Source organism: Cyanistes caeruleus, chromosome 14 (genome assembly GCF_971803275.1).
Source record: "Cyanistes caeruleus chromosome 14, bCyaCae1.hap1.1, whole genome shotgun sequence".
Taxonomy (NCBI): Eukaryota; Metazoa; Chordata; class Aves; order Passeriformes; family Paridae; genus Cyanistes; species Cyanistes caeruleus.
The window spans coordinates 2,725,407-2,748,417 of NC_141714.1; the positions used below are offsets into that span (position 1 = coordinate 2,725,407).

General features: G+C 49.1%; 1 protein-coding gene across 6 annotated transcripts in view; it reads right to left on the reverse strand.

Annotated features, from left to right (window-relative positions):
* The window catches only part of NEXMIF (neurite extension and migration factor), a 153,009-nt gene that overhangs the window by 35,108 nt on the left and 94,890 nt on the right, over positions 1-23,011 (reverse strand). For 3 of the 6 annotated variants that reach the window (XM_086850125.1, XM_086850128.1, XM_086850124.1), the window contains exon 2: positions 12,573-12,707. The gene's annotated coding sequence lies outside the window, so the exon portion shown is untranslated. Of the gene's footprint in view, positions 1-12,572; positions 12,708-13,364; positions 13,624-23,011 lie in introns of those variants that run through there. The other 3 variants (XM_086850127.1, XM_086850123.1, XM_086850126.1) reach the window with 2 other exon arrangements.

The window sequence follows — 23,011 nt, forward strand, 5'->3', positions numbered from 1 at the left end:
AATAAATGAAATATAATTCGTAATAAATGAAATGCTATGGTTCTCGATGCATGGTTCTCTGGTGGATTTAAAGGTGGCCAGCAGGAGAACCAAACAAGCACGAGCCTTCAGGTTAGAGGAGGGGAAAAAAAAAAAAAAGGGCAGACCTGAAGGAATAAACCAAAATTTAAAAAAACCACCAGTAAACATGACCTGTGCCCAGACTTCAAAGGAGACTGGAGGCAGCATTACGGTATCTCTGTATCCCTCTGCCCTGCACAGCAAATTCCCAGCCAAAAGCTTTGTAAGTCCTAAGTATGCCTGTGCAGGAACCCCTTTATCCATGCAGAAAATGCAACCACAGCTGCACATTCCCCAGTGCAGCAGAAAGAGCTCTATTTAATGCTCCCTGGAATGATGGCTGGCATGGGAAGGGCCTGGTTCCAGCAGGGATCTGCTGATCCAATACTTTATGAACCCCTCACAGGTCACAGACATCGATGAGACAGCAAGAAAGGATAAAACTGGGTGGTTTTCCTGCATTATCTGTGCAATGCTCAAACCTGATTTCTTTACAGGAAAATAAAAGGCAGGAGCAGGACATCCCTGCCCTCAAGGTGTGCCAGGGTGGGTTTAGGTTGGAAAACAGGGAAAATTTCTTCCCCCAAAGGTTTGTCCAGCCCTGGCACAGCTGCCCAGGGCAGTGGTGGAGTCCCCATCCCTACAGGGATTTAAAGCCATGTGGATGTGTCACTTGGGGACAGGGGTCAGAGGTGGCCTTGGCAGTGCTGGAGCAATGGCTGGATTCAAAGATCTTAAAGTGCTTTTCCAACCAAAATAATTCCTCCACCCAAACCATGCCCTTACACTGCCCTGCGAGTTCAGCTAATGCAGAAATCTGCCATCAAAGGCCTTTTATTCTCACCATGTTCACATTTAAACCAACCAAAACCACTCCTGGAAGTCTTTAAACTCAGATATTTTGACTAAATTCCCTTTAAATTTCTCAGCCTGGTAATGTTTGTTCTCGTTCATTCCAAACCCCTTCAAATGTTCCAATTAGCATTGTTTTTCCCCCTATCGGAACAGATGCAGGCACACAGTATTAAAAAAAAACCACAACAACCAACTGAAAAAAAAAACCCCAAAAAAGATAAAATACACCATTTACCCATCCTAGATAGACAAAGAATGATTTTGTCCCTCAGCCATGCCTTGCACAATGCCACTAAAAGCATGAAAACACCACTTAGGACTCCCAGGGATGCAGCACGTGCGCAGGGCTGAGGCTGCTGCAGCCCTCTGTGTGCAGAACACCTGGATGCCAACATCTGCTGCCAAGAGAGAGAAGGGGAAAAGAGAAAGCTTTCACTCCAGGTTGCATTATTTTGAACCCCCAGGGTGTTTGGGCTTTTGTATTTCTACCTTTTGAGGGGAGGTGGATCCCCCTTCAGGGAAGCCCTGCAAACCTTTCCCAGAGCCCCTCTCTGAGAAAAGCCACCAAAATTTCATATGTATCCACAGGATTTAAGACCAGAAGACCATTCAGGAGAACCTCCTAGAAAAATAAGCAATTAAATCTTCCCCAGTCACCTCTTTGTTGAGGCCAATTCTTTGTTCAGGGGAGAATTTCCAGAAAGCTGTGCTCAATTTTCAACCCTGATCTCAGATCTCAGCACGTGAAGAACTCTCAGTGCAGTCTTAAAAATGATGAACTCTGCCAAGCCCACATTAATACCTAACCCTCATGCTCAGAAAATTATATATTCTACTCAAATTGAATAGTTTTTTTCTTTTTTTTTTTTTTTGGCCAAAGTAATAGACACAATTTTGCTACTTAATCCTCTCCTATTGTCTCAAGCTCACTCAAATTACAGCCATTTGAACTGTGATCTGAGCTCCCCTGTGCTTAAGGAACTAATTAGACCAAGGACAGTCAAACTTCCCAACTTCCTGAATACTGAATTCCTCATCAGGCCAAGAGCCACAGGATGGAAGGTGTGGGAAGGAGGGAAGAGCAGAAGGAGGTTCCAGGTGGGTGATGGCTCCAGGGACATCCCAGTGCCTCCCCATCAGCTCCAAGGCAGCGGAACAACCACCAGGAGCTGACAAAAAAATCCCAGACAGCTCATGTTTTCTCTATTTCCTTGGAAAGAAATGTTCTGTTCCATCTGGAAAAAAAAAGAAAGAGAAAAACCTGAGAGAGAACCTCAAAACATTGTTCTTTGAGACATTTGTCCCAGAAGAAGAGATTCTGGTGAATAATCTCATTTTGGGGTGAGATTCCACCTGTCTCCTTTGAAAAACTCGAGGAGAAGCACTCAGTTTGCCTGAGGTCAGAGGTGCCTCAGATGAGGGGTACCTTGTGTCACTCCCTGTCCTGTCCTGTCCTGTCCTGTCCTGTCCTGTCCTCTCCAGCAAGAGCAGGGTGACACAGCCAAGCAAACCCCAGCACATCTGGGGTGGCATCTGGTTGTGGCACACAAGGTCAGCGCTGTAAAACACGGGCACAACGCTGTCCAAGCAAATTTCCTTCTCTTTTTCTTGGGAGAAGAGAGGCAATCAGGCTCTGGAGGTATCAACATTTCAAAACAGATGTAAAGGAAGAGTTTGAGGGTGAGAAGAAGGGCTGGGATCACGTTGGCAGCAGCACCTCACCTTCAGCTCCACTCTGGCCCCAGAGCAGGAGTAAACTGAGGATTTCCTGAGAGAAGGATTATTGCTGAGCCTGGCTTGAGCCTGACATCAGCAGCACAGCCACCTCCTGCCTGACAGGACAACAGGAACAACAGCACCTAAGCAGAAACTGAAATTGCTGTCTGCACTTGAAGGTGGCCCCGTCTGCAAATAAAATGTGCAAATAAATTTGCACCACTGCTGTTGGGCTCTCTGGGTGAGCTTCAGGGCTGTCAGTAAGACTCACAGAATTGCTTGGGTTGGCAGGAACCTTGAAGAACATTTTATTCCATCCCTCTGCCATGGGCAGGGACACCTTCCACTATTCCAGATTGCTCCAAGCCCTGTCCAGCCTGGCCTTGGGCACTTCCAGGGATCCAGGAGTAGCCCCAGCTTCTCTGGGCCAGGGCCTCACCAGCATTAACCACACTAATTTCATGTAATCATTATTATATGTGAAATGCCCAAAGAAGGAGCCTGTACAGATGTCGTGACACAGAAAAATTTACTGGATGCAGCAGCCCCATGTTTGCCATCAGCAGAAAAGGGTGGAGGAGTCACAGCAGGCAGAGAGGTCACAGGGTGAGGGCACAGTGAGGCTTCACAAGGCCAGATGTGTCTGCTCTCCTTTCTTACCATCACCTCCTGCAGACAAGATGTTAGAGAAGGCTTTAGGGAGGACCTGCAGGCACAGAAAATATTCCTGCAGGAGCTTGTTCAAACTGCTTTCAGTGTAACACAAGGGGAAACCTGGAAGTGTTGGGAAGGCCCAGCCAGGATATTGCCCAGGGCTGTTCCAGAGACTGCAGAACCGAGAGCCCCTGGGGAAGGACAGGAAGGAGGAATCCCAGGAGAAACCTGAATTCAGGCAGATTTCCACAAGGATTTGCAAAGTGGCTACAAGGGTGCCAGAGGACTGAGGCTTAGCTGGGTCCTGTCACCTCCTGGAAGAGATGATCACGTTGGGCCAGGCCCTCTGTGATGGGGATGCTCTCACCCCACAAGGAAGATCCAAGGAAGTCCCACCTCGAGCCAGGCTCTCACCAAAGACCCAGAGGAACAGAGAGCTCGTGCCACTTCTCCACCCTCAGAGCTTCGACTGGGTGCAGATGATCTTATGACAAGATGGATGGATCCCGATATAGCAGCACTCGAGATAAACGTTGCTGCAGAAGGGCTCTTGTGAGAGGACTGGGAGCGAAGAGTTTGGAGGGAAGGATGGTGAATGAGGAACAATGGAACATCAGCAGCTGCTGGGAGCTCTGTGCCACCTTTTGTACAGAGATACCTTTTTGGGGTGACACTTCAAACTACCTGCAAAACCATTTCTTACTTCCAAGCCTTCTTTCCACGGTCCTTACTGAAACTTTTTGGCCCCAGCACAGCTGTGTTTGGAGGGGTCTGATACAAAGAGTTCCTGTGTCACTGGCTCAGAGTGCTCCTGCAGCCCCAGACAGAGGCACCTACACCTCTGAGCACATCTCCTCACCTCCAGGGAGGTGAGCATGGGCGCACCTCCTCCCTGCAATCCCCAGGTGCTTTGGAGGGATGTGCTCCAAAATCCCGGGCATCATCAGCATCCTGCTCTGGACGTGCTGAACCCCGGGGTGTTACACCAGTCAAACACCTCCAAAATACCACAACTCCACATCTCCCAGCTGCCTCTGGTCAGACCACAACCACATCAGCAGGAAAACAGTGATCCTGGGGCCTCGAAGCTGCCGGAGCAGAGCCCAGCACGGCAGCATGAGCACCGGAGCTCTCATCTCAGAGGGGCTGGTGGCACATGGCACAGAGAGAATCCTAATCCCTGCAAAGCCAGGAGGAACTGAGGCACACCAGGAGATCCTTTGAGCAGGATCCACCACCTAGGACACAGATCCACAGAGAGACAACAGCTTCTTCAGGGACCTGATTCCTATAACCACATCAGCTTTAATTTTCACACTGACTTTTAAAAAACACAAAAAACCACACAAACACACAGATAAAACTGGGAATCTTGCCCCACCCCCTGGCCAGGTAAAAATCACATGAAAGCTCCAGCTCTGGCTGGCGCAGTGGCCAGGATCAGGAAGGGGAGGGAATGTTTATGAAATGGTTTTAACCAACTCAATTTTAAGGCAATTTGTGCGCAGCGGCAGAGGCAGCCCTGACTGCAGCAAACAGGGAGCAGGCTGGATCAATGGCAGGGTGGAGGTGGGGGCAGGAAAGCAGGAGCAGCAGACTGTGGCATTGAGGCTAATGGCTTTGGAGAGATTTATTATGAGAGGCACATCTCAGAGCCACGCGGGGTCTGTGCCGGGAGTTCGGCACCACCTCGCAGGGACAGTCCCCAACTCCAGGGAGGATCAATACCAAACACTCCAGGAAACTTCTCCTCTTACAACAATAAATAAATAATAATTAATGCATCCAATCAGACTCTGCAAAACCCAAAAATTCTACTGGAAAAAACCCCCAAGGCAGCGAGGTAAAAGCTCCAGTGCTGTCCCAGCATTGCTCCTGGGACAGCCATTCCTCACAGCCACACCCTGGCCCTGCCACCTCTCCCCCCAAAACAAAACCCTGCTGCCAGAAATGGTGATGGGCTCTTCATTTTCTGTACCAACAAGGGAAAAATTTCCACCCCCTTCGCCAGCTTGGTCCTGCAGCAGCAAAGCTTCACCTGGAGACACCAATTCCCCTCTCCCCAGTGGCCTTCACCCACGCTTTGGATGAATATTCAAGGAGTGGACAGTGAGAGCTGGTTTGGGGACAGAACAAAGGGAAGTGGCTTTTTGGAGCCTGGTTTTGACAAACGAGGGGAGGAATCGCCTCTGATGGCTCCACGTGCCCTGTGAGGTGGGATCAGCAGCTCTGGATCTCTGCGCCGGCAAAATTTGCTGGGAATTGCTCCTGATGGCGTTTGCAGCCCAAGGATAATGCGCTGCTCTTTCCACATCCCACTATCTCCATGCCCAAGCACATATGGTCTGGCTAAATAAGAAGCCTTGGAAAGGCAGTCAACAAGACTAGAGGAAGGTGGGCATCTGTGCAGAAACATATGCATGTCCCAGCACACGGAGAGGATGCCCAGAATCTCACCAAAATCAGCCTGGGTCCAGCAGAACTGGACCAGGGACACTGTGGCTGCCACTTCCCTTTGTGCTGTGGGACTGCAAACCCATCATTCTGCTTCCAAGGAGCCTCCTGCCAGGATATCTGAGATGTTCCCTGCTCTGGTCCAGCATTTCAGGGCATTGCTGCTCCAGCCCTCGTTTACAGACCCACTTATGTGTTTGCTTCAAAGTCTTGTGTGTTTGCTTTATGTTCATCTGTAAAAATCTCCCCCACAGTACTAAAGGCAGTGGAATAATCTACTATTTCAACCCGCGTTCCTCAGAGAATTCTGCAGTTAAAAAAAAAAAAAAAAAAAAAAAAGAAAAAAGAAAAAGGGGAAAAAAAAACCTGGTTGAATTTGATTAAACCTTTGGAATCTCTCCAATATTTCCAGTTATTCCATCTGTAGAAACACTCTACTGGCACTTGGCACATTCAGAGCTTTAACTGCCTTCTAAATCAGCAGCAGTTCTGCCTAACAATTTGGCATTTGCACAGTGCCTTGTAAATCACCCACCTTACATCTCTGGGGACGAGGACCAAACCCTCCAAAAAGCCCATTACTGCCTCAGAGAAATTCTTCAGGAAGAAAATACCTTCTTATGGGCTCATCTGTTGACAAAAAGAGGGGGGCACTGCCATTCAGCGGGCACCGTACTGACACCGAGGCTCCTGGTGTTACTATGGCAGTAAAATGAAACCCAATGCAGCCAGCTGGTTGCTACACCGCTATCAGAGCTTCTTTTCTGTTCCTGACCTTTCTAGAAGTCTCCAAAAGGCATTAATCTGTACCAAATCCAGCCAGGGTCTAAGGTCTGGCGAGGTGAAGGTGTTGGGGTCCGGCGGGCACCACGGAGGGAACGATTCCGGTTCCGTCGGCCGGATTTGTTGGCTTGTTTGGGTTTTGTTTTTTAATTTTTTTGGAAGTCAGGAACCAGGCTCTGAGCGGCTGCAGCTCCAAATCAAGCCACAAAGCAGCAGGAAAGCACTCAGTAATATCAGCAGCGATTTGTGCATTTCTTGCAAACAAAGAGCGGAGAAGGTCGGCGTTGTTACCTCCCTGCTTCCACCTCTTTTGTCTTCCCAAATGGTTGGAGGCTGAAAACCTCCCCTTCCCAAACTGCTCCTGGCTCCAGGCTCTTCTGAAAACCCCATCCCCTTATCTTTATCCACACCTGACCCTCTTTTATGCCTCCCCATCGATGAAGTGTATAAAAATCATCAATTTGAGCCCTACGCTCGTGCCTGTGCCTCAGATGGTGTTTCCTGTGGGTCCTTCCCAGCACGGATTTGGGCTCTGAAGTGTACAGTGGGAGATAAAAAAACAAGGAAGAGGACAAGGCAAACAAAAAAAAGAAGCACATGGGGTTAACTCTCCTCCTCCTGCCCTTTTCTGACTGATTTTCACAGGTGCTGTGACCCTGCAGCCCCAGAAACCAAGGGTCACCTGAGGACTTTGAGATGGTCACTGGGCCACGCAGGGTGACCACTTGGAATCTGCCAGCAGGACAGAGTTCGGGGCTTTGGGATTAAAAAGGGCTGGCCACCACAGCCAGGGCTGGGAGGGAATTTCTGACTTGTTTTGAAGGTGGAAATCCAACATGCAGCGTTGGGCTCTGGGCCTGTCCCACTACGAGAGGCAGCAACTCCAACTGGTTTACTCATTAATATTCTTTAGGAATTAGTGGCTTAATTGATGCTTCCCATGCTAACATTTTAAAAAATTGCATTCTGTCCATCCCTTTGTATCCTTTTCTCTGACCCTGCTTGGTGCCTTTCAACTCCAAGGAGAAATAATTTCCCTCCTTGGCTGCACTAAGAGCACCCCCAGTGTGCTTCACCCATTTTTAATCAGTTCATCAAGCAGAGCAAGGTCTCATCCTCCACCCACCAGGTATCAGCAGGATCCTGTGCCACATCCATAAGCCTGGGGTTGAGGTTCTTCAGTAGAAAGCTTAACCCCTCCTCTGCAAGGAGCTGCTGGGGACTGGGTGTCAGTGGGACACACAAGGATGCTGTTCCCTCAGCTTGTCTCCAGCTGCTGCCCTGGATGAGGTGCAGGAGCTCCAGCACTGCCCTGGCACGAGGAGCTGGAGCAGGAGGAAGGATCCTCACTGGGAGCTTTGGAGAAGGAGAGCTGAGCTCAGCTGAACGCTCCCCAGCAGGGCTGGGAGAGCACCAGATTTGTGGCCACTCAGCTCTTGCAGGCACTCTGCACATGATGAAAATGTCTGTTCCCTCCCAGCCAAAACCCCTAAAAATAATAACTGAGCAGAGCTGTGCCTGCAGCCAGCGATGCATACGAGATGACGGCCCCCTCAACATGAGAGCAAAAGGGCAAATGAATCACATTACACTCCATGAATAAAAACAGAGTCTTAATGCACAGAGACTTAATGATTCCCTTCTGGATGCACGAGACGTCGTTTGCAGAGGTGCTGAGCATTCCCAAGTCCCACTCAGCTCCTGGGGACAGCCAGGATGCTGAACTCTCCCAAGACCCACCTGAGGAAATCTCTTCACCTGGCAGGGAGGCTTTCCCTGAGGTTTGTGAAATTAAAAGCTCTCAGCAGCTGGCCTGGGCTAAAGACTTCGTATCTCACCCTGCTGCACCTGAATCCGTCCCTGGGAAGGTGGGATTAGGGGTTGCAGTTCTGTTTGAACTGTGATTTTATGTCATGCAGAGTGAAGAGGAACAAGCCCTGCCCACGATGATGTCCCTGGAGCAGAGTCCTGCACTCCCCAGGATGTTCCCACTGGCACCAGGAGGCCACCAAGGTGTTTTCCCAGCCCCCCCTCAGCACATTCCCTGTGCTCAAGTGGAAGGGGACGGTGGCATGAGGCACCTGAAATGGAGAAAACAGCATTTCCAAATGACCTCCTTAGCCAGGTGCTCAGGGGGCTGCTATGGAAAAGCAGAGATGGCAGAATAAAACCAAATCTCACTCTTGGGAAGGGGCTCCTGCACAGCACAGCACCCAGGGAGAGAGGGAATCACCTCCACTGGGACCCTGCTGGGTGCTGAACACGCCACCACCCCTTCCTGAGCTTTCTGGGCTCCCTATGGCATTTGAACCCAATCCTGTTTCCATCTTGTTTGGCAAACCTTGCAGTTCTAAACATCCCCCTGCAAAGGTGGGACTTCCTACAGAAGCTCCAGTGTCACATCCCTGCCACATCCAAGACTCAGGCAGCGCTGGCAGCGTGAGCTGCACCCCAGCCTGGCGCCAGCCTTCCTGGGAGGGACTGAAAATCCTCCATACCTTCACTGTTTTCCTACATCTGCTTGGAAAACACAGCCCAGGACAACCTCTTCCAAACAACACCAGTCCTCTGGCAAACAAAAGGAAGTCAAAGGCAAACTATTTATTGCCAAACCCTCTTCCTTCGTTGTAAAATACTGCTTAATTTTATCCCTCAGGCATCTATTATCTCATAGCCCATATTATTTTTCCAGCTATTACTGCTTAATTTTCCCCATCCAGAAAGTCCGTACAGACACCAGCCAATTTCCGTCTTGGCATAATTGTTTAGGAGAAACAAGCAGCTGTTTCACTGGGGTCCTAAAGAATTGATGGGGAATCAATGCTTCTCCCTTTCTCTGTCCACAAGAAACCTCGGAGGAAAGTCACATGTCCTCTGCCACCAGCATTGTCACCCTGCCAGAGGACACTCCCTGATCAGGGGGGATCCACCAGACCCCTCATTTACAACCTCACACTGTGGTGGAAATAAAGGTGAGCATAAATACTCTTTTTTTTTTTTTTTTTTTTTTTTTTTACTTTAAATAAAGCTGCTGATTTTAATCAAAGCCTAAAACCAAAAGTAAAAGTAAAACCTGTGGCTAGTGGAATGTGCCTGGACTGCTTCTGTTTCCCCTTCCTGATCGAATTTGTTTTACCTCTTGTTGATTTCGTGTTTTTGTTGGGTTTTTTTTTACCAGCAAAGCTTCTGTGGGGGCTCTGAGTATTTCAAAAAAATGCCAACACTGGCCATGCAGGTAAACACAGGACATTCTCCAGGCACAAAGTCCATTACTTTTGTTCAATGGAGACTTTGGAAAAGCGATCACCAGCATCAGCTGGCACTGGAGGGACCAGCACACACCTGACAGGGGTGGAGGTTTGTAGGAGAGCCCACAGAAATCCATCCCTAATCCTAACCTTTTCCTGATATCCCCCTAAGCCTGCCCTGCCCAGCTCCAGCCCTTCCCTGGGTGCTGTCCCTGGGACAGGGATGTATTTCAGCCTAATTCCAATTTGAGTTGAACATTTGCTGAACCACTGCTGACACCCTTTCCCCTTCAGCTATTTATGGTAGCCTTGGGATTCTGGGTGCTTGTGGAGCTGGCTTTTTGTGTCATGAAGCACCTGCACACCCAAGGGTTTGAGTGGGCAGGAAGGGATTTGTGATAATGGAGAAAATGGGAAAACATTTCTTGGGGACCATGGAAGAGCCTTGATGGGCTCAGCACGTGGCTACAGGACAGAGCATCCCCCACATCCTCCTTCATTTTAACACTTTATTGCTGCTCCTGAAGAAAAGGCATTTTCCTTTCCTGTCCTGGCTTTAGATGCTGAATTAAAAAAGAAGCTCCCAAGGCAATGGGAAGCATTGGAGCTTTGCTCCAGCCTTGTCCAGTGGGTGTTCCCAGAGCAAACAGGAACTGCAAGGATGGCAATGAGTCAGGGAGGCAGAAAGGCGTGAAAAAAGGATGAATGGGAAGGCAATAAACCCGCAGTATTTCACTGTGGGACTCGGCTCCTGGATCACCTCCATCCATCAGCAGGAGCAGAGCCAGGCAGGGCTGTGCTCACATCAGTGCCACTGGCACAGGAGGGGCTGTGGCCACTCACCAAGCCATGGGCTGAGGCCACTCAACTTCCACCACCTCAGATTCCCCTCCAGAACAACGGGAAAAACACTCCAGCTTTCACCAGCATCTCACATCAGGCATGGGAGAAAAGTGATGGGGCAAATCCCACAGCCAGGAAAAGAAGCAATCCAGGAAAGGCACTGGTGGTGGATGCAGTATTGAAACTGGCCTGCTCAGGGACTCTGGCCAGGAAGGATGAAGAGGGCTCACACATCTTGGGTCTGATCTGATTCAGCAAGAGGGACCTAAGAAATATGTTTAAAAAGTAAAGTTGTTCCCTGCAAAAATCTGGGAGACAATTCAAAGAATCAAATCAGAAAAAGGTCACCCTCAAAACTCCCAGTTGTCCCTTCATCCCCCATTTCTCCTGGCAGCACAAAGCATGGCAGCTTCTTTTTGGGACCAAGATGCAAAACCTCCCCTCTCTCTTTATCTACAAAGAAATCACAAAAACATCACCAGGAAGCAGAGGATGGGAACTACCTCAGTGCTTTATCTTCTGGAGCTGCAGTCCATTTGAGAAAAAGTCACTTCTTTTTCAGAAGGATCACGACAGGTTCCTGCACCTCCTGCCATCGCTGCTCATCTCTTGCTTCAGAGATCCAGCCACAATTCCACAGCAAAAACAGCCATGCACAAGCTTTGCCTGCACATCAGGCTCATGGCATTTCACAGAGAGCTGGCACCTCCCAAAACACAGAGCTCTGCAGCCTCCTCAGTGACCCACAGCTTGGACACAGGCTGGGGCAACCCACCCCTGTGGGTGTGAATAAACCACTCTCACCCCAAAAAAAAGCAAATTCCCTATTAGAGCTGCAGCAAACTCAGGCAATCAGCAAAAGAAAGCTTTTTAAAGAGATATAACCCAGGATTTCTGTGTTGAAACACACGCCACAGATGGTGGAGCAGACGAGGATTAATTCATGAATCATATTTCTTAAACGATACAATCTCTCTTTTCACTTCCATACTTTCCCTTTTTGACTCAGAAGCAGGGATTTAAGATGCCCTTCCCAGATATGAATTTTGCATGAACAAACATTGCAGGGCTAAAAAAAAAAAAACCCAACAAAAAACCCACCAAGAAACCCACAACAGCAATAAAGCAGAAAAGCCAGATGTTTGAAGAGAAGTTCTCAAATGCAAGAGAAGGCGTATCCTGTCCATCTACACGAGAACACGTGTGGAAATACAACCTATGCAAGCACAGAGCTGGGAATGGGGTGGGAAAACAAACTCCCCACCATTTGGAGCTCAATAATGCTTCAGCCAGGGTTCTGAATTTCACAAAAGCTGGTTTTCTATCTCCTCCTATCTCATTCACCACGCTCACAGCAAAAGGAAAGCCTGAAGGCATTTCCAGGGAGAGGCCTCCTCGCTCTGCCAGTCTGTGCCTCCTCCAGCCCACATCAACGCTTCCCTTCGGAAAATCCCGGCACAGGCACCGCCAGGTCGCTCTCCAGGAAAAGCTCCCGGAGCTGAGGGACTGCAGAGAGCAGGAGCAAGGCAAAACATCCTGCCCCACACACACAGCTCACCACCCCAGCTGAGAGGGGTTTGAAGTGGGGAAGAGAGAAGGAAATGACACGAGAGCTCTTCAGCAGCGGGAGACTCCGATATCCCGGCTCCCTCCCAGCTGGGAAGCTCCTTCAGACCAGCCAAAGCCATGCCAACCTGGGCAGAGCCTCTGCTTCCACCCAGGCAGGAGCAGACACGGATCCAGGGCCAGCAGGACCAGCAGCAACACCCCAAACTGCCCCTCCTGGGCGACTTTCTCACCTTTCTTTGATCAGCAAAGCAGCATTTCAGTCATTTATTCCGCTCTGCACACAGAGCTGCTGTGTGTGTGTGCTCAACAGCTTCTTTACACAGTCTTGCACTTCCTATTGTAGCTTTACACACAGAATAAGAGTGGGGAAAAAAAATAAAAATCACTTACCCTTCAATTATTTCAACCTTTCCCTGCTCTGTGCGTGACGTGGGCTTCTCTTTTGGTTACTATTTCCAGATTTGGTCTTTGGGTAGGTGAATGGAAGAGGAGAATGACAGGAGTTGTATTTGATGACGATGGAGACTGTAAAATAAAGAGAAGCATTTTCAGTGCAGAGCAGTCCTCCCCTATAGGTACAGATCAGATTGTATTAAATTAAATTAGTGACACCTACATAAATGCTTCCTACTGTTTTTATGCACACATACAAATATCACAACTGTCAGGGAGAATGCTGCTGTCAGTGATACGGCAGGGGGGAAAAAAGAGCAATTTCTAAAATGGAAGGGAAAAAAGGAAATCTAGGCTAACAAGCAGGGTTTGAGCAGCAGCAGAGGGGCTGCTGCTGGTCTGCAGGAGGGCCAGGAGGCAGCTGGAACTGCCATGGGAGCACTGGGAAGGGCTGGAGCAGAGGACGGCATGGAAGGAGCACAGGTAGAGAAACTGCAACAACAACCCTGACAAAACACTCCTCTGCTTCCCAAAATACCACATCAGCTTGTGAGGAAGAGAGGGAGAGAGGAAGAGAGGGAGAAGCACACAGGAAACACAATTCCCCCATCCCCTGGAATGATGGAAGGACTCCTAGCACGGGAAGGAATTAATAACGTGGTCATCGTAGCAGCAAGTACCCCCCTAAAAACCAGATTAATCTCCCACCATCTGCTTTAATAGCAGAATTTCTGCTAAGTGGTTTTCCCCTCCACAGCCCCACATATCCATGTAAACAGACAAACAAACCATTTGGCTTCCCGCAGTCCCGGGGAACGCAGCTGCTCCGAGCAGGGCTCGCTGCCTTTGACACGGTGCCAGGGTTGAATTCCTGCCATCCCATTTACTCCCACACCTCTCCCCCCACACCAACTCCGTGCCCTTGCTCCTCTGCAGGCTCCTTAAAGCTTGGGGTACCCCCCCAAACCACTGCCCATGGAACGTGGCAGCCTGGGATCCCTAAAATATCGTTTGATTGCAGCTGAGGAAAACAAGGAAGGTGTGGAATGAGAGGAATGGACTTCCATGCTGTTATTTTCCTCATGGCAACTCTCCCATCCTCTGTATGCAACTGGCACCTCCAGCACCACGATTCCCAGCCCAAACACCCAAAACACCCCAAAAAAACGCGTTTGCAGAATCACTTCGAAGATGCCGCGGCAGGCAGTGGAAAAAAACCAACCCCCCGAGTCAAGGAGATTGTCTGCTTGGTTGGAAAAACACAAAGGTCACCGCAAGGAGTATATAAAAATACATGCTAACATTGAAGAGGTATAAACATAACACTAAATAACGCTTTTTATACCCAGCTCAGCATTTAACTCTTGCCCAGAGGCCTTTGATAAATCCCAGGTGCCTGAACAAAGCAAGGAAGCTTTTTCATTGCTATTTAGCAAAACAGGGAAAGTAAAGCACAAGAGAATAAAACTGTTCAAGACATCAAGGACCGAGTCAGAAAAAAACAGCCAGGTCTCCACATCCAGCTCTTCCATCGCCAAATGCCCTGCCAGGCTTGCTGGATGGAAATAGAAATACTATTGTTAGCCCCAAGCCATGCAGACTCATTAACATTTATTTTAGTGCTATAAAATATATTTTTAAATACTTGAAGAAATAATCTGGAGGAAGTGCTAAAAGCTTGGAGCATATTTTCAATATGTCCCAGCTTTTCCAGGGAGATTTGAGACCTCCTGGAAAGACGGCGAGCGTCTCCGGAGGCTCTGGGAGCGTGAGGGCACCTCCAGTTACCCAGCACATGCAATTCCCTGCCCTTGCTTCTGCTCCCAGACTGCTCAGAAAGAGGGAAATCTCAAAACACCTTTGATTTCAATTACTCATGGACAGCAGGATCCCCAAAGTATCGTTTCCCACATGTTTTGAATGTGTGTGGGTGTTTATATGCAAATAACACTTGGGAACAGAGGAACCTGTGGGGTCACCTCTCTGTCAGCAGAAACCCTTCAGCAGGGACAAATCCTGCTGAGCACCTTCCACAGAGCCCCAGGTCCCAACACCTCATCCCAAAAGTCCGTGGAGACAAAATTTGTCTGAATTATCAGGAGCATCTCCCCATCCTTGTGAGGAGCAGCAGCCCCATGGATCCTCCAGCTCCTGGGAGAGGGGTTTGGGGTTGGCTGAGAGGAGCAGTGGTTATTCCAGAGGTACCCACAAACACATCCAGAGAAAACTGTGGTTTGGAAGGAAAGTTTCAACGAAGAACAGGATCCAGAGGTACACAGGGACACACAGAGCACGGTGCCCTGTTTCTGCCACACCCAAATGGATCGAGCATATGGAGGATCCATTTCATCCTAAACAAACACTTCATAACACAACTCCTGCTCTCCATCCAACCCAGCCAGCCTTGGATAAAATAAAATGGGAGGAGCCAGGGATGGAGAAGAAACAGATCTCTCCCTTTTCCTTGTCAAAATGTTATTGGAGATTTCGTGTTTCACAGGCTCCCCATGGTTTTGGTCTTCAATCAGTGTTTTGGTGGGGGAAACAAAGGACCGAGACCATTTTGTGCAGTTCCAGAGCGGGTTCAATAGATGTCCAGTGTGATTTGCCATGCCAAACTCAGAGACAACACCTTCCCCAGCATCAAGAGGCCAGCCTGGCACAGGGCATTGTCCATGGGATGGCACAACAGAGCTGGAGGAGCCAGTGCTCCGAGATTTCAAGGCACTGGTTTTCCCCCGTGCTCCGGAGCTCAGCAGATGCCAGCGGCTCGGGTGCCCGTCCCTCAACAAACTCTGCAAGAGCTGCACCAAGTTCAAAGTCAAAAGGAACATTTGCTCTACGAGAAAACACATTGCAAATGACCCCTAACAAATTGGAGCTGCTGGAAGAGGCAGCTCAGAGCACAGCAGCATTTCTCAGCCCCGTTGTTACCGCGGGCTCCGCGCTGAACGCGCGAGTGGCAATGCAGGCACAGCCACACTTTGTGCTTCAGTACCAATTACAGAGCAAGCACCACAGACCTGGAGAGGCAGCTCTGCTCTTCCCTGCATTGCTTCCCTCACGTTCTGATGCCCGTTAAATTCCTTCCCGTTTAGTCGCTTTATTTTGGCTCCTCGCTGCACTAAAACCGTTCCGCGAGCGCCCAAGACGAATAAATAATGGCAAAACTTTCCCTGCAAAAACTCTGAGATCTGTTATGTAAAGCAGGGAGGGGATCAGCAGATAGAGACAACTCGAAGGCAACCTGAGGGTTGGGATTCTGTGTCAGCTCGACACACAGGGGAAATAACCCTTTAATCCAGTGCAGTGTATTTCATTTACTGTAGTGTTATCCAGTTCGAAGATGTTATGAAAGGAATCCCTGGAGAGACTTAAGACTTCAAAACCAGCCTGAGTTTGAACTTAATTCCACTGTTGCAAAAGGCTGGAGCTGTGGAAGATGACCTTTTCCATACCTTGGATGCCAGGAGCCATCCTGCCTCATAATGTCACGCCAAATTAGAATATTCTCTTTTTGTTTTACTCGGGATTTTGTTTTGTCTTTTCTTTTTAATTAAAAGCATCTGTCACTGTTAATGAAATGGGGGGAAAGAGAAGAAAAAATATCAGTAACACAAAAAAATTAAAGCTGGTGGTGTCCAGAGAGATGGAGAGAGTCAAAAAGCTGGATAATTAACAGAGGAACTTTCACCTCCCTGTGGGTTCATCACCAGACCCAGGTCAGGACCAAAGGATCACCAGTGCCATCTCCTTGATGCTCATCACCTGAACAAAACAAAGGGATGCTCCCCACACACATCCCCCAAATCCCACTGGCAGCAGGGCCTTGGGTGGTCTCTTCTCCAACAGGAAATGAGAGGGAAAAATACTTTTGAAGTGCAAATCCCAAAGTTGTTCAGGTCCTGCCAAGGTTATCCTGAATGAAAGTTCAGAAATACTTGAAAAAAACCAACCCATAAATCCATGTTAGTGCATCAGAAGCTGGTGGAACCCCAGGGATGAAGGTGTGTGGTCTCATCTTTCACCAGCTGCAGGAGCTTCACTACCCAGGGGGTATTTTTAAGGAACCCTGCAGGAATTCATTGAACAAGTCATGGAAATCCCAATTAAAGTTGTTCACTACTGTTAACTGCCTCCATGGACTTTCCTGTTTGGAGGTGAACCATAAAAGGCCAGTTTTCACTCGCTGCATCTTCCAAGTCAGACTGTGAATGCAATTAAATGTAAATTTGTATTTTTCAAAAATAGGGTTCCCCCACTAAATACTAAATTAATTACAAAATGTATTCCTAATGTGAAATTATTTAGCCTGTTAAAGCGGTACAAACAGCTTTATTGGATCATTAATGGTTAGAAATGTTCAGTCAGCACAGTTGGAAAAAATGTAAACTAAATATGTCAAGGATACGTTGCTTTCTCCTCTCACTATTTTTTTAATGTCTTATTTCATGGTAGATAAGTGAAAAATCTTTTTACCTGACTTAGTAAGAGGCTCATTTACTCATGCAAATTTAAAATCAAGTGTCATAATACAATGAAATTATAAAAACATATCAAAAAGGAGTTAGTGAGTCACTAAATTTAGCTCCTAATGGAGTTCAAGCTGTCTTATACAGTTGTATGTTAATGGGAAGAGCTCTGGTGGTCTGTAAACATCAGAGCAGAGCTCAGCAACCATCCCACGTGCCCGGGGTTTCTGGAGAAGCCCTCTGGGTTTCCAGCCCTCCACACCTGAGGAAATCTAAGGCAAACTCAGATTTTGATCCCAGCCAAGGTGAGGAATACACCCAGCATTAAATAAATTAAAATCCATCGCTATGAGCCCGGGGCAAGCCCCAGGTTCTGCGGCGCCGCATCCCAAGCTCCAGTACCAGACCTGGGCTGATTTGCAGGCGTGATCCTCATCATCCACAGGGATTTTCCTAATCCACACAACATATTGGGGATGGCATGGGGAAGCACTGACTTTGTGGGCTGGAAAACAGTGAGCAGCACCAGGGCTTGGCTGGGAATCTGGGGAGATCCAAGTAACAAATTAAAGCGGCAGATTAACAACGGCAGCAATCCGGGTGCTGGGGAAGGAGCAGGATCCTGGCTGGGGTTTTATTCACTCACTGACAGCCCAAGGACAGCACTAACATGATGTCTTTGTGCTCTGGAACAATTCATTCCAGGAGTAAGAAAAGATGGTGTAAGAGAAGAAAAAGGGAGGGTTGAGGGTAAGACATGACCAGTCCACCCAAGAGAGCTCCAATATCCATCAAAACCAAAGCACCGACTGGGCAGGGTGGGAAAAAGAGGCCTCTGCAGAGAAATTGGCTAAAGATACAGGGAGGCAACTTCTTAAAGGTGGAAATGTCCCTGTAACACCTCCCAGTGCCTAAAGGAACTCCAGGAGAGCTGGAGAGGGACTTGGGACATGGGCCTGCAGGGACAGGACACAGGGAATGGCTTCCCACTGCCAGAGAGGAGGGCTGGATGGGATATTGGGCAGGAATTGTTCCCTGGCAGGGTGGGGAGGGCTGGCACAGGGTGCCCAGAGAAGCTGTGGCTGCCCCTGGATCCCTGGAATGTCCAGGGCCAGACTGGACAGGGCTTGGAGCAGCCTGGGATGGTGGGAGGTGCCCCTGCCATGGCAGGGATGGAACTGGATGGGCTTTAGGGTCCCTTTCAAGTCAAACCATTCTGGGATTCTCAGACACCCCAGTGATGGGGCAGGCTTGGGTTTGGGTCCCAGCCCAGCAGGACGAGGTGGCTGCAGCAGAGGGGATGGAGGGAGGGCCTCATGCAGCCCCCTTCAGCTGCTGAAGGGCAAAACTGGGGCCCAGCACACCACAGAAGGAAGAAACAAATATTCCCAGCGCTTCCTGACCCAGCAGAAAATGGTGAAAATAAGGAGAAGAGGCGAGGGAACTAATGGAAAAACATCTCCGTGCGTTAAGGGCCGTGTTAAAGATTTACAACATCATCTCCAGACAAGTCCACTGATATTCCTGAACCCTCATCGATCCACAGGTCAAACCAGGAAGGAAAAATATCAGTTTCAGAAAATATCACTGGCTGAGATACAATAAACCTACCCTGTCCCTATGCACAGGTAAATAGAGAGACCTTTCCACGTGAGAGCGAAATCTTCCACAGAGCTTGGCTGTAACTACAAAATCCCTGACCTGTCCCCGTCTGCAACTCTCCCAGGCTGATACAAGGAATTAGGGAGATGTCCTACATAACTGCTTTAATTAATTTGTGAAATTTTGCACCCTTCTTGGAGGCGGGCGACGTGGCCCTCTGTGCTCCCTTGGATTGCCACCGCTCTCAATTTTATTTTTATCCCGAGTTCGATATGAATCAGGCTTTGCAAAAGACAAAACAACCCACTGTAATCATCCAGCATGCCAATTAAACTAAAATATACCCTGGAAATTAAAATTAAATGCCATATCTATGAAAAGCAGCAGACAGCTTCCTCAGAAACAACAAAAAAAGCCCATATTATAGGAACACGACCGTGGCAGCCCAAAATCGGCGCCAAAGCACTTATATAACTTACTACCATCCTTCACATCTGCATACTGGAGCTCTTCATCAAACTGGGTATGTTTCTGCACGTTTATCATCAAGATTTATTGAAGTTGATTCCATAAATTTCATTGAGTTGTTCACTGCTGCTATTTGTTTCCAAGGCAACAAATGCACTTTGCCCAAGCTGCACAGTACATCACGACTGTTCAGAATTTGGGGGTCCCTGCCCCTGGTGCTGCACAGCACCAGCACCTCCCAATGTCAGCCTGGCAGTGCTTGACAATTAAAAAATTTGGGGGGGGGGGGAGGGATTTCTGGAAAAAAATAATTCCCTATTAGGGGAGAAAAATGTCAAATGAAGCAGGCAGGGAGCAGGCTGCTGGCGAGACGGTGGGATTTGTGCAAAGCCCCCGCTCCCATCTCATTTACACCTCGGATGGCTGGAGGTTGAGAAATCCATTTGCAGGTTCAGGAGGAGTTGGAAGGTTCTTTCTGCACAAAATAATGACAGAAAGTCGCCTCCTTGTCATCGTGGTGGAAAAGGGGACAACAGAAGTAGTGAGGGGAATGGAGAGGAGGAGGATTTACAAACACTGCACAAGCGTCTCCCCATCGGCAGCACCCGGGAGCCAGAGCCTGCGGCACTGAAAACTTGCAGGCAACCTTGGAAAAGTTCAGCTTGGGATAAGAAAAACCAAGCACCAGCTGAAAAGAAGCATTACTGCCCAATTTCATTGCTGTCCTCAGTGTTGGAAAAGCTCAGGGCACCTCCTCCCCCTGCACCACAGCCCTGTGGCACGAGGCACGCTGCTAATCCACACAGCATCACCAGAACAGCTGTAAGTAAATGCCAGTAACAGAGGCAACCTTGGCTCAGGAAGACAAAATTCAAATGAAGCAGACCAAGGCAAACCAGGTTCTGCTCCTGCAGACTCCTCTGGGAAAAGCCTCCCACAAAAAGCTGTTCCATCAGCATTTCTAAAAACAGAACCAATCTCGGACACGGCGATGATGTTTCAACAGGACACAGCATTTTTCCAAAGATAATGAAGATATTTTTGTTTATCTGTCACAAGCAAATACCCACGACTGAAAGAAGGGGTGGCTGCCAAACTCAGCACACCAGCGCTGGTCGGTACAGACTGAACTGGAAACTTCATGGTGTGAGTCAGGGAAACCTGAAAACCATTCAGCTTCCAAACCCAGTCACACAAGAGTGCCATGTAGCTGCAGAGGAGACAGCCCCAATTATCCAGAGCACAGGAAGCTGCAATCCCTTCCCTTTCCCCCACTTTTTTTTTTAAACAAAATTGCTCTTTGTTGGGTAGCACATTCCCTTGGATTCCCAGAGCGATCAAGAAAGACAGTGATGACAAAAGCCACTCGTTTTTCTGCTTTCAGCCTCACAAACGTTAAAGGATTGTTTGCTTTCTAAGTGCAAGTCCACATTTAAGAGGAATCAAGAATTTCTCTGGCAGGCTGGATCAATGATGCAGCAAGCCAAGCATGCGACCTCCCGCAGGGAGCCTGGGTCCTGCGCTCCTGGAAACAATAAAATAACCTTACACTGCTCCTGATCGACTGCACAATGTGGGAAAAGGGGGGGAAAAACTTCCTGCTGACCCTTGACGCAACGAGCCACCCCGCGCGGCCGGATGAACCGACGGCTCTCGTTTACACTGCTATGATCAGGAATTTCATCCCCTTCTCCCCTTTGTCAGACCGGCACCCACGGTGCCAACCTTGCTTCCAGAGCCGTGGCAGTGGCTGCAGCCCATGAATCACTCTCTTCTTCCAGGAATGATGTTGGAAACAGACGGGCCTTGCAGTCGGGCGACGGCTGAAGAACATCCCACGCTGCCGAAAACATCGAATGTAAGGATATTCTCCAGCCAGCAGCACAAAAGCAGGGAAGGGTATAAATAGCCTTTGAGGAGGGTGTATAAATAGCTGTAGGTAACATTTGTATGCTATAAAAACCCTTCATTTTTGGCCCAGCTTGGCAAGAGCGAGTTTCCCTTCGCGGCACTTTGGAGACCGGCATCCCCTTGCCTTGCAGTCAGCACAGCAGGGAGAGGGCAGAGTGCTCTGAATCCACAACTGCACTCCTGGAAGAATGGTGGGAGTGAATTTCCCTTGCTGTTTAAAAAAGATCCTATCAAGGCCTATCCTAATATGAGACCAAAAATTGGATATATTGGATCCTTCTGCGGGTGACAGGCGTGGGGCGGCGTGGGGCTGGAGAGGGGTAGTGATTTTCACGTGCCTTCCTTCAACATAAAACCCAAGTGATTACGTGGCTACACACACATCTCGCGCTCTTCCCTCTCCAAAACAAATCTGACCTGCCCCCTGAAGTGGGAATGGGGCGCTGCCAGCTCCAGGCTGGGTGAGCACACCCCGGAGCGTGTGAGCAGTGACAGCAGCACCTGCACACCACGCCACCCCTCTCCCTCCCACCAGAGCCCTTCTTACCAACCAGCAGAGGATAAAAATGCTCTTAAAAAGGCCTTATTTTCCTCCCAGGCTATTTGCTGGTGGTGCACATAGCCAAAGGAGTGAGAATTTCACATGTTGACTGGCTCAGCTCGGCTGTCCCCTCTCCTGTGCCGCAGCATCAGCACCCCCAAAGATGCTCCGGCCCAACTCCATCGCTCTCACCACTCCCCTTTGCTTCTCCCCCTGACAAAGCAGTGTCCTGGCACATCCACACAGCCACGCTCCCACCCTCACATCCCTCTCTAAATCCCTGCTGGAGAAGCCAGGGAGGGAGCAGCCCCCTCCCGCGCCGCCTCCCTGGGAAGCGGGGCTGGAGAACAAGGCTCGGCGATGAGCGCTGGCACCGCTCGCCTGCCACCCGGTGAGCGGCTCCCCGTGGCGTGCAGGTGGCTCCTTTGATTCCTGATTACTTGTCAGCTTTCCTTCGGGCTGGCACCGTGCCTGGGTCAAACTTTGCAGCGAGCGGGTCACCCCATGGAACAGCCGCTCCAGAGATGCTCGCGGAGCTCCTGCGGGAAGGAGACGCGGAGCCCGCGCAGGGAGGCTCAGCTGCATCCCAGGTCACCCCACGGAGGATGGGACATGTGGTCCCAAATGCCTCTCCAAAACCTAGCACAGCACGAGAGCTGCCGAGCGGAGATGTTGGAAAAATCCCTGTTGAGTTTGTCCCCCGATTCATTTCGAGGCCGAAATGTTGTGTCAGGATTTGCCGGTTTCAGCAGAAATCACACCAGGAAATCACAACCGGGAATGGCTGCAAAGCCCAGAGAGCAAAATCACCGGAGCAAAACCATCCAAGGGTGTGGAGCAAAAGCATCCAAGGGTGTGGAGCACCATGAAAAGGCACAAATGTCGGGACAAGCCTCTACAAAGTGAAGAAACCAACCTGTCAAATCGGCAGCTCCATGGGCTGGTAACGGCAGCTCTCCCAGTCCCGTGCTCTTCAATAAACCTGGGAAGCACAGGACCCCACTGGAGAACCCCAGCATCCTCCAGATCAGGCAGGCAGCTGGGTAGTTCAGCCTCTTTTAACTCTGCCCAAACCCTGCTTTAATTCATTTTGGGCACAAGGTGTTTCCCAAGCTGGATTTGACCCTTCAGCTGAAGCTCTCCGTGTGTTTGAGTGCCTATACCAGCAGGGACCTGCGTATTTGTGGGAGAATGAAGGAGCTAATTCAGGGCTTTGGTGAGATGAAAGGGAAAACCTTAATTAAAATAAGTTTTAAAGCCCATCAAGATTTTTTTATTTTTTTATCTTACTCAGATTAGCAGCCATCCTAAAATTCCACTCGGACTCTCAAAGCGCTGCTTCCCTTCTTTGCACACAAAGCCCTTAAGACTTCACACCCTACACCAACCTCAAAAAACAGAAAAGCACATCTGACAGTAACTAAAATTGCACAGATTTCTCC